General features: G+C 38.1%; 1 long non-coding RNA gene across 1 annotated transcript in view; it reads left to right on the top strand.

Moving 5' to 3' along the window:
• The first annotated feature begins 3,408 nt into the window (after nucleotides 1-3,408).
• LOC148127354 (uncharacterized) overlaps nucleotides 3,409-8,184 on the top strand; it is a 49,751-nt gene continuing 44,975 nt past the window's right edge. The window contains exon 1 of the long non-coding RNA XR_015742243.1: nucleotides 3,409-3,495. This is a non-coding gene — a long non-coding RNA (uncharacterized LOC148127354). The remainder of the gene's footprint in view (nucleotides 3,496-8,184) is intronic.

Here is an 8,184-nt window from a genome sequence, read left to right as displayed (position 1 = left end):
TCTGTGGTGCGCCCCGTGGCCATATACGGCGCAGAGTGCTGGCCGACGACCAAAGAAGTCGAAAGCAGACTCCAGATAATGGAGATGCGAATGCTCCGATGGTCGGTAGGCCTCACCCTACCGATCGCGTCAGGAACGAAGAAGTGCGTGAGACGGTTCAACGTCGTGCCCATCCCCACGGTCATGAGGCAGTCCCGGCTACGATGGTTCGGCCACGTGAGCCGCGCCAAGGAAGAATCCATCATCAAATCTGTAATGAAGGTGACTGTCGGAGGAGCGAGACCGCGTGGTAGACCTAAACAACGCTGGATGGACACGATCAAGGCCGATCTAGAGATCGCGAAGGCAGACCCGACACACGTGGCAGACAGAGAGGTGTGGAAGCAGTACTCAAGGACATTAGCGGACCTCGCCCGAGCGCGAGACAAACGCTGAAGAAAAAGAAGAAGAAGAAGAAGAAGATCATGTGAACATGACTTCCAAGCTTCCTTACTAGCTGTCCCATTGATTTGCTTGCTGGAAGCCAATTGGGAAGATCATAAATGGCAATCACGTGACCATGGTAGGCTGTAACCATCATAAATGCACAACAGTTGCCAAGTGCTTGAGTCATAATGATGTGACTATGGAGACACTGAGACAGTTGTACGTGCAAGTACTGGTTTTAACTTTACAGCATGGTTGTAATTTTGAATGGTTGCTTAAAACATAATCATAAGTCAAGGATAATCATATGTGCACTGCCCATAATAGCTTATAAGCAAGGGAGGTATAGGTTCATATTTTTAGCAACAACATTTTCATAACAAGGGAAAGCTATTAAAATAAGGTTTCCACTTAAGAGGAGGCTTGTAGATGCAGGCTTGTAGATACAGGTCTTCATGCATATCTTCTACAGAATTTATTATTGAATTTGTTGAATTGCATATTGGTGTGAGATCACATGCATGAAAAAAAATGATGAAAAGGTGCTTTCTAACTTTGGAAGCAACTGCTACACAACACAACACCTGCTAAAAACAAAATTCTGAGAGGAAGATGAAGCTACAGTTCGAAAACAGAGTTGACAAAGTACCACCAAATGAAAACATATCAGTAATTTGAGTGCACAAGTAGCATTGTACCCAAACAGAAAGTCTTTCTGTGTACATCACATATACCACAAGTTGATGAAAATTAGAGCCATAGCATCACACCATTGACATTGTACAATTTCCTTGGCTCTGTGTTACAGAATAGTCTCAAAATTGAAGTCTTAAGGAATTTTATACAATAAGAATCTTGGATCCTAAGGCATAAACTTCGCCTCTGCAAATGACTGCACTCAACACATGGATGTCTCAAGGTGGAAGAACAAACAATATTCAAGATAAAATCTACTGCCATTTGTATTTGTGTGATTTCTTTATATCAGGGGTGTCAAACTTGATTTCATTGAGAGCCACATCAGCATTTTGTTTGATCTCGGTGTGTGTGTGGCTAGGATGGGCATGGCCAGCTTGACATCATTTGTGTTGAGGGCACCAGTGGTGGGCCAGGCAGGGCTGGGGGGATCCTTGTCTCTAGTGGAAGAAAGCTAGACCTGGTCTAGCTTTGTCTTTCAGAGGAGCCTTGATGTCTGCTGGTAGCCACGTGCTAAGGCAGAACTTCCCTTCCTCCCTCCCTTTTCTTTTCAGCACATTACCAATTTATGCCTTCTCCTATTTTAATAAAGTTTGGTGTCTATTTTGCTTTCGCTTCCTTTCTAAAATCTTTTCTTGTTTTCAAACATCTATGACGAATGGATTGGAGTTATTGATTGAGCATAAGAGTATGCTTCTCAGTTGTATGTTTTGATAAGCAGAGGTACTGAAAAAGAGGAACTATCAAGATTAGTGTGTGCATTTGAACCACTGCCTTTATTGACCCGAACTTCTACAGATTTTCAGGAAGGCGTAAAGTTGCTAATAATGTCTTAATGTGTTAATGATTTCTTCTAAAGCATCTGTTCTTTTTATTCTCTGTTTCTACCTGTTTGGGTTATTGGAAAGAAAATAGATAAATGCAACCATGGTTCTTAAACAATATAAGAATTAAGCTTAAAAATGTATCTGATGGGTATGCTAGACCTAACAATATTCTATCAATTATAATATTTCAATAGTCTGGAAACGGGGTACCTAGACTCATGCATATTGCTCAAAGTGTGTCCTCACTAGTGCAGAGTAGAGGGGAATGAGAACTTAGTTAAACTTTATGTCTTTTAATGATTCTTTTAATGCAGCCCAGAACAGCATTCATCCTTTGCTAAATTCCTTTAACAATATTCAGAATGACAGAACAAGGCTACAATCTAATCAGAACAGGCTAGAACATGGGTCTCCAACCTTGGCCACTTTAAGCCTGGAGAACAGCTTTGCTGGCTGGGGAATTCTGGGTGTTGAAGTCCTCCAGGCTTAAAGTGGCCAAGGTTGGAGACCCCTGGGTTAGAAGACTAGGCAGGGAGGAATCATATTACATTAGAAAACAGCCCACCAATCCTGTTATGCGGGTTAAGAAAAATATTGAATGGTTCTGGCTCCAAAAGAGATCTCTGTAGAACCCCACTGATTACAGCATTTCTTTTGCCACTTATAAGTTACCTTAAGAAGAAGGTGGGGTTTGCTTCACATGTCCTGCTTTTCAGAAAGTCATGCTGGCTCTTAGCAACTATGGCACAGTCTTCAATATGTTTCCAGGTATGATAGATGATAATATAGATGAATATGAGAGAGGAAGAGATAAAGAGAGGGAGGGAGGGAGAGAAGATGAAGATAATAAAGGTGATAGATGATAGATAGATGATAGATAGATAGATAGATAGATAGATAGATGATAGACAGACAGAAACAGATAGACAGACAGACAGACAGACAATGATAGATAGATAGATAGATAGATAGATAGATAGATAGATAGATAGATAGATAGATAGATAGATGATATAGGCAGGCAGGCAGGCAGACAGAGAGACAGACAGACATCAGCCTATTTCGCAAACCAGACAATAGTCCCATTTTTTGACAACATGTCATATACTAAAATCTGGCAATGTGGTTAGAGCAGATTCCAGGAGAGGTTTCTTTTTTTTAGGACAAGCAGTCAACAAGAGAAAGGACATAGATACTAGGAACAAGCTTCTTAGAAGTGAAAAGAGAGAGATACCCAGATTTTTTTTCAGATCACAAGCCATATAGACATTTAAAATTCCTGTCCATCATCCACTCTTTATCAAAAGTTAATGAAGAATCAAATCAAACTCAATTGTCTGGGTGTTTTATAATTAATTTCTTCAGGCATAAAAAATTTGCATGTGTGGCTTAACTTGCAAAATGAGTTATGCTGGAAATTTCTTTTCAATTTTTAACCAGTCATTTTTTATCTGTTTCTAGTTCATCAGTTTTGATCAGCACAGAGATCATGCATTTTTGCTGGATTCTTCTAGACCTCTTTATTGCCAGCTAGGCAAATGCACTAGTAAGTTTCATATTTCTGCTAATAAAAAGAGTTGACATGTACTGTTGTGAGCCTTGTGTCAATACATACTATCTGAAGGCAAGCAAACAAAACAACCAGGAAACCTTGAAAGCTTACGTAAAATTGGACAAAAATTCAATCATTTAATAATTGCCTAAAATTTTGGTAGGCTTCTAAAGTGTCTCTAAAATTGGGTGCCAATTTGCAAATGTTAATATGACCAAAGGAAAACATTCCTTTGTACCCGAATCACATTTATATTAATGTTTTAAATTATTTCAGTTCCCATATAATTAAATTTATACTTAAATTAAATGCAATTCCAACCCATTTATTGTGTCTCCTGGCATGTCATTTAAAATCAATGGGGAGGCCTGTTTGTCAAAAATAATTCATTCTGCTGTTATAGAGCATCTACAGTAATGTTACAATATATGTAGGAAGCTACCTTGCCAAAACAAAATATCCATCTAGCTAAATCAATACTGCCTACATTCAGGGTCTACATTAAAGATATTTCACTTAATCATCTTCAATGAGCTTTTAAATTAAAGAGGCCAGGACATTCCTAATACAGAATAAGCGCTCCATTGTTGAGTTATTGTTGCTATAAGAGAAATAATGCTCTATTATGTTGATGGGTCTGTAATAAGTGACTGGAACTTTTAGACAATCATAAAATAATACATAACTAGTCAACATGGAAGGACTATTTTCATTTCACACATGGGCCAGATCTCCTTCATCTGGGTTTTATAGCTGAACTCTGGACTTTACCACGTGCCACAGATGATAGATTTTACTCTGATTTTATTTTAAATATTAACTGTGGGTTATCCTCAGTCACCTGGAAAATTATAATGTCGACATTGGAAACTCAACAAAGTTGCCTCAATATTGACTAAGTTTTGAAAGGTTAGATGTCACAACATTTTTTCATTCAGATTGGAGGCTTGTTGAGATTTTGGGGGAAAATATTTCATTTACATGTTAAGAAATAACAATTGAACAAAGAGCTATACAGAAAAAAACAAGAACACTAACAGAATAGTTGAATATATCTTCTAGGTTTCCAGATCTTAGTTCTCCTATGGACTATTATCTAGTTTCAATATTTGGTCCCTATCTGTATAGTGTGAATAATAGTAGACCTACCACAAATGCTATTTATTCAGAAAGGTGAAGAAAACAATGTATTGTATGTGGGAGTGCATTTTTGTTTAATGTTTAAAGGAATTTGCAGTCGGCTGTGTAGAATGCTTCCAAAATTATTCTGCCGTGTCAAGCTGCATAATTCTGATTGCTGTTTTTTCTGTTTTTATTTTTTATTTTAATAATGGACAGCCATTCCAGATGATTTAGTGCCAAAAGATTCTCTTAGCAGCTTTTAAAAAATAATTACAGAGCCCCAAATTCTAATTAGAGCATCAAAATAAAATCAATATGCCCGCCTTTAAAAAGTTGAGAGTCATTACAGCGTGTGTGTATGTGTATATGTATTGTTCAAAATGTATAACGACTCAACTTTTTAAAAGGTGTGTGTGTGTGTGTGTGCATGCGTGCGTGTGTGTGTGTGTGTAGTATATTTTTAGATTGGATCTAACCTATTCTGGGTAGGAATCTGAGAAAGACAGCTATGGATTGAACACTCACACAGTATGGAAATAAAGTCTTGGATCTGGCCCAGTAAGGCATTGCAGAATTCTTACAAAAACTCATTGTTTCAATAAACTCTCAGCAGGAAAGCTGTTGCTTCAACAATGGTCTGTAGCTTTAAGTTAGTCTTAAAGAAGGTAAACTATTCCTTAGATTTGCCCATGCCTGCCACATATATTGAAAATGAGCAGGTCTTTCTGAAGACTCAATCCCTTCAAGGTCTGGGAAATTCAGCTATCAGATATTGTTGAACACTGAATGATAGAACAGTTCCAGAAGTGTTTGTGGGAAAGAAATATTTAACCCAAGCTCTTCTTAAGTAAGGTGCCTCAGAGCTCATTTCTCTCACCCTTTCTATATAACATTTACATTAAACTCTTGGGAGAGATCATTTGGCAACATGAGGTGCAGTACAGTGGTGGGATTCAAAGATTTTTACCACCGGTTCGGTGGGCATGGTTTGGTGGGTGTGCTTTGCATGCATGCACACACTTTGCGTGCATGTGAGTGCCAAAAGCGCACTTTGTGCAGGTGCAGAGGCATTCCAACTCACCTCCTGCAAGCTTGCATTCTCCCTGTCACTTCAGCAGCTGTGCTGCGTGGCACTCTGCTGTGCCGCACAAAGCAGCTGCGCTTCAAAAGCAGGGATTAAAGTTGAGTATGGGAGCCTGGGTGGGCGGATGGGCCCAAGAGCAGAGCAGCGGAGAGAATCGGTTCGGTCTCTGCTGCTCATTGGCGCTACAGGTTTGGGAGAACCGGGCTGAACCAATAGAATACCACCACTGCGCAGTATCATCAGTGTATAGAAGATAAGTATATAGCAAGCATGATTAACCAGGTGATGGCCCAGTGCCTAGAGGTTGTAAGAGCCTGGATGAGGAGGACCTGCTATAAGTCAGCCCTAGGCAGATGCTTTTTGCCTTCCCAAAATCCAGTGAGTTGTCATCTGTGATTCTCATCTGAGTTGTACTCTTTCAGGGTGGGTATGCAATTTGGGGCTCCTATTTTAATTTGTTTATTTCAAAATAATTCTTATGCCTACTGGAGCAGTCAAAAGTTTGTCTGAAGTATGGCAGTGGATCAATTAGTCCTTTAAAAAATAGTGCTGCCTGCCTGTTAAAAAACAACAGCGGGATATAGCTGCCCCTCAGTTCTACCCTTTCTCTCTCACTTTCCATTACAACCCAACCATTTGAAGGAAGTATTGCTATGCCTTTTTTCCCCCTGACTAAGAGCTGTCAGGTCCTTCTCTCAGGGTAAATGTGCTCAGCTTCTTTTTGACATAGATGCCATTTTTTCTGTAGAGTAGTAAAGCTGCCTTTCTTTCTGCATTTACATCAGAAATTCTGTGTCTCAAGGGTTAAATTGGATCCCTGCATCTTTAAGCCTGTTTGCAACAAAAGTCAAGGAGCTGGCCATGTCAAATGGCTCCATTGCTTTTTTCCTTGCTTCCTTGCGGTACTTGTAAAATTGCCTAAGATGGGGATGGTTTTATCATTAATCAGAACCAGTGATCAATTGAAGTGAAGGATCATCCTGCTAAACAGAAAATACTCAACTTCAAGAATACTTAGCTTCAAAACCTTAGGTATCTCAAGGCAATTGTGAATGACTAATAGCATCCAGTTTCTTTCCTAGTTTGATTTCAGTCATTGTATCACTTGGACAATAATAGGTACAGTCTGGTGCTGACTGAAAGAACAAGATGGGATTATTATTTAAATTTAGAAATTTAGAAGAACAGAAAGAACAAGATGGGATTATTATTTAAATTTACATTCTGAGGGCTGCTTGGCACCATCCAGATAAGTGTAAAAATAGCTTTTTTCTTCTGCAGTAATCCCAGTTTGCTGAATGAATTGATGATTTACCTTCTCTGAGCCATCTTTGTCCTTATGATAAATAAGCCCATTCACTAAATTAGCCGGCACAGAATCAAAATACTTTTCCAGGTACAAGTAGCATTCTTGCAAATAGATTTTCTGTCCATATGGGATTCTAAAATTGGAATATTCTTTAAAACATTTAGCATGTCAGCTCTTACAAATGTCAGCTATTAATATATCCATTTTTCTGATCTTTCTGCATATCATTTGCTTAAAAAGCTATTTCTTCAGTCTTGGCAACCTGAAATCTTCCCATTATCTGAGAGAATGAAATCTAGAGAACTGCAGTTCACCCTCCACATTCAAGTCTGTAGCAAATTGCAAATCCAATGCTTGTTAAATTAGCTACTCATCTTCTCCCATCCTCTTCCCTTTTTTATTTTTGCTCCATGCACCCTTTTTTCTCATTATTTACTATTTTGCTTTGATGAAGTTCTTTAATTGGTTTAATAAATATCTGTTTTCCTCTAACACTAGAATGACCCTGAATGAGTTAAAACTTGGAAAATCCAAGGTGAAAATTAGTATTTAAAAGCAGTCATTGGTTTACTAATGCTAAGAAGTTTGGGTAAATCAAAGTACTGACTTCTTTCAGTCAATGAGATTTTAAAAATTGCAGAGCCCATGAATCTCATTTAGAATTAGTATTTTTCTGAGTGATCATTATGATTACACCCCAAAATAATTTGCGAATGTATATGCAGTTATACTTTTTATATTAGAGGTTCATTTTATGCTAAGCACAATTCACTGGGAAAGCTCAACAGAATAAGCAGCACTTTATAGATGAAACACAAAACCTAGCACAATTTTCTTTGACCTTTTTGTGCTAACCTTTTCCTCTGTCAAGTGAAATATTGCTTAGAATATAAAATCTGGAAAATTACAGCTGAATGGTATATTTACATCCACTTGGCTCTCTGGATCTTTGAAAACTACAGAAAGATTAAAAGGAATTTCCCCATACTTAAGGAAAAAAGAAGACTCTGATAATAGATATTGATAGTAAAGACTTTTAGGTTAACATTTCAATGCAAACATATTGATTGTATTTTTGAAGCCAATTATTTTTTTTGAAGAAATGGCCAACTTCAGAAATTCTTAAGAGAAACAATTTACCTGAAACAGAGGTGTGTGCCTTCTTCCA

The sequence above is a fragment of the Pseudonaja textilis genome, chromosome 2, assembly GCF_049901715.1.
Source record: "Pseudonaja textilis isolate UNSWEBS1 chromosome 2, rPseTex1.2, whole genome shotgun sequence".
Taxonomy (NCBI): domain Eukaryota; kingdom Metazoa; phylum Chordata; class Lepidosauria; order Squamata; family Elapidae; genus Pseudonaja; species Pseudonaja textilis.
This window is presented reverse-complemented; position numbering and strand designations above follow the sequence as displayed.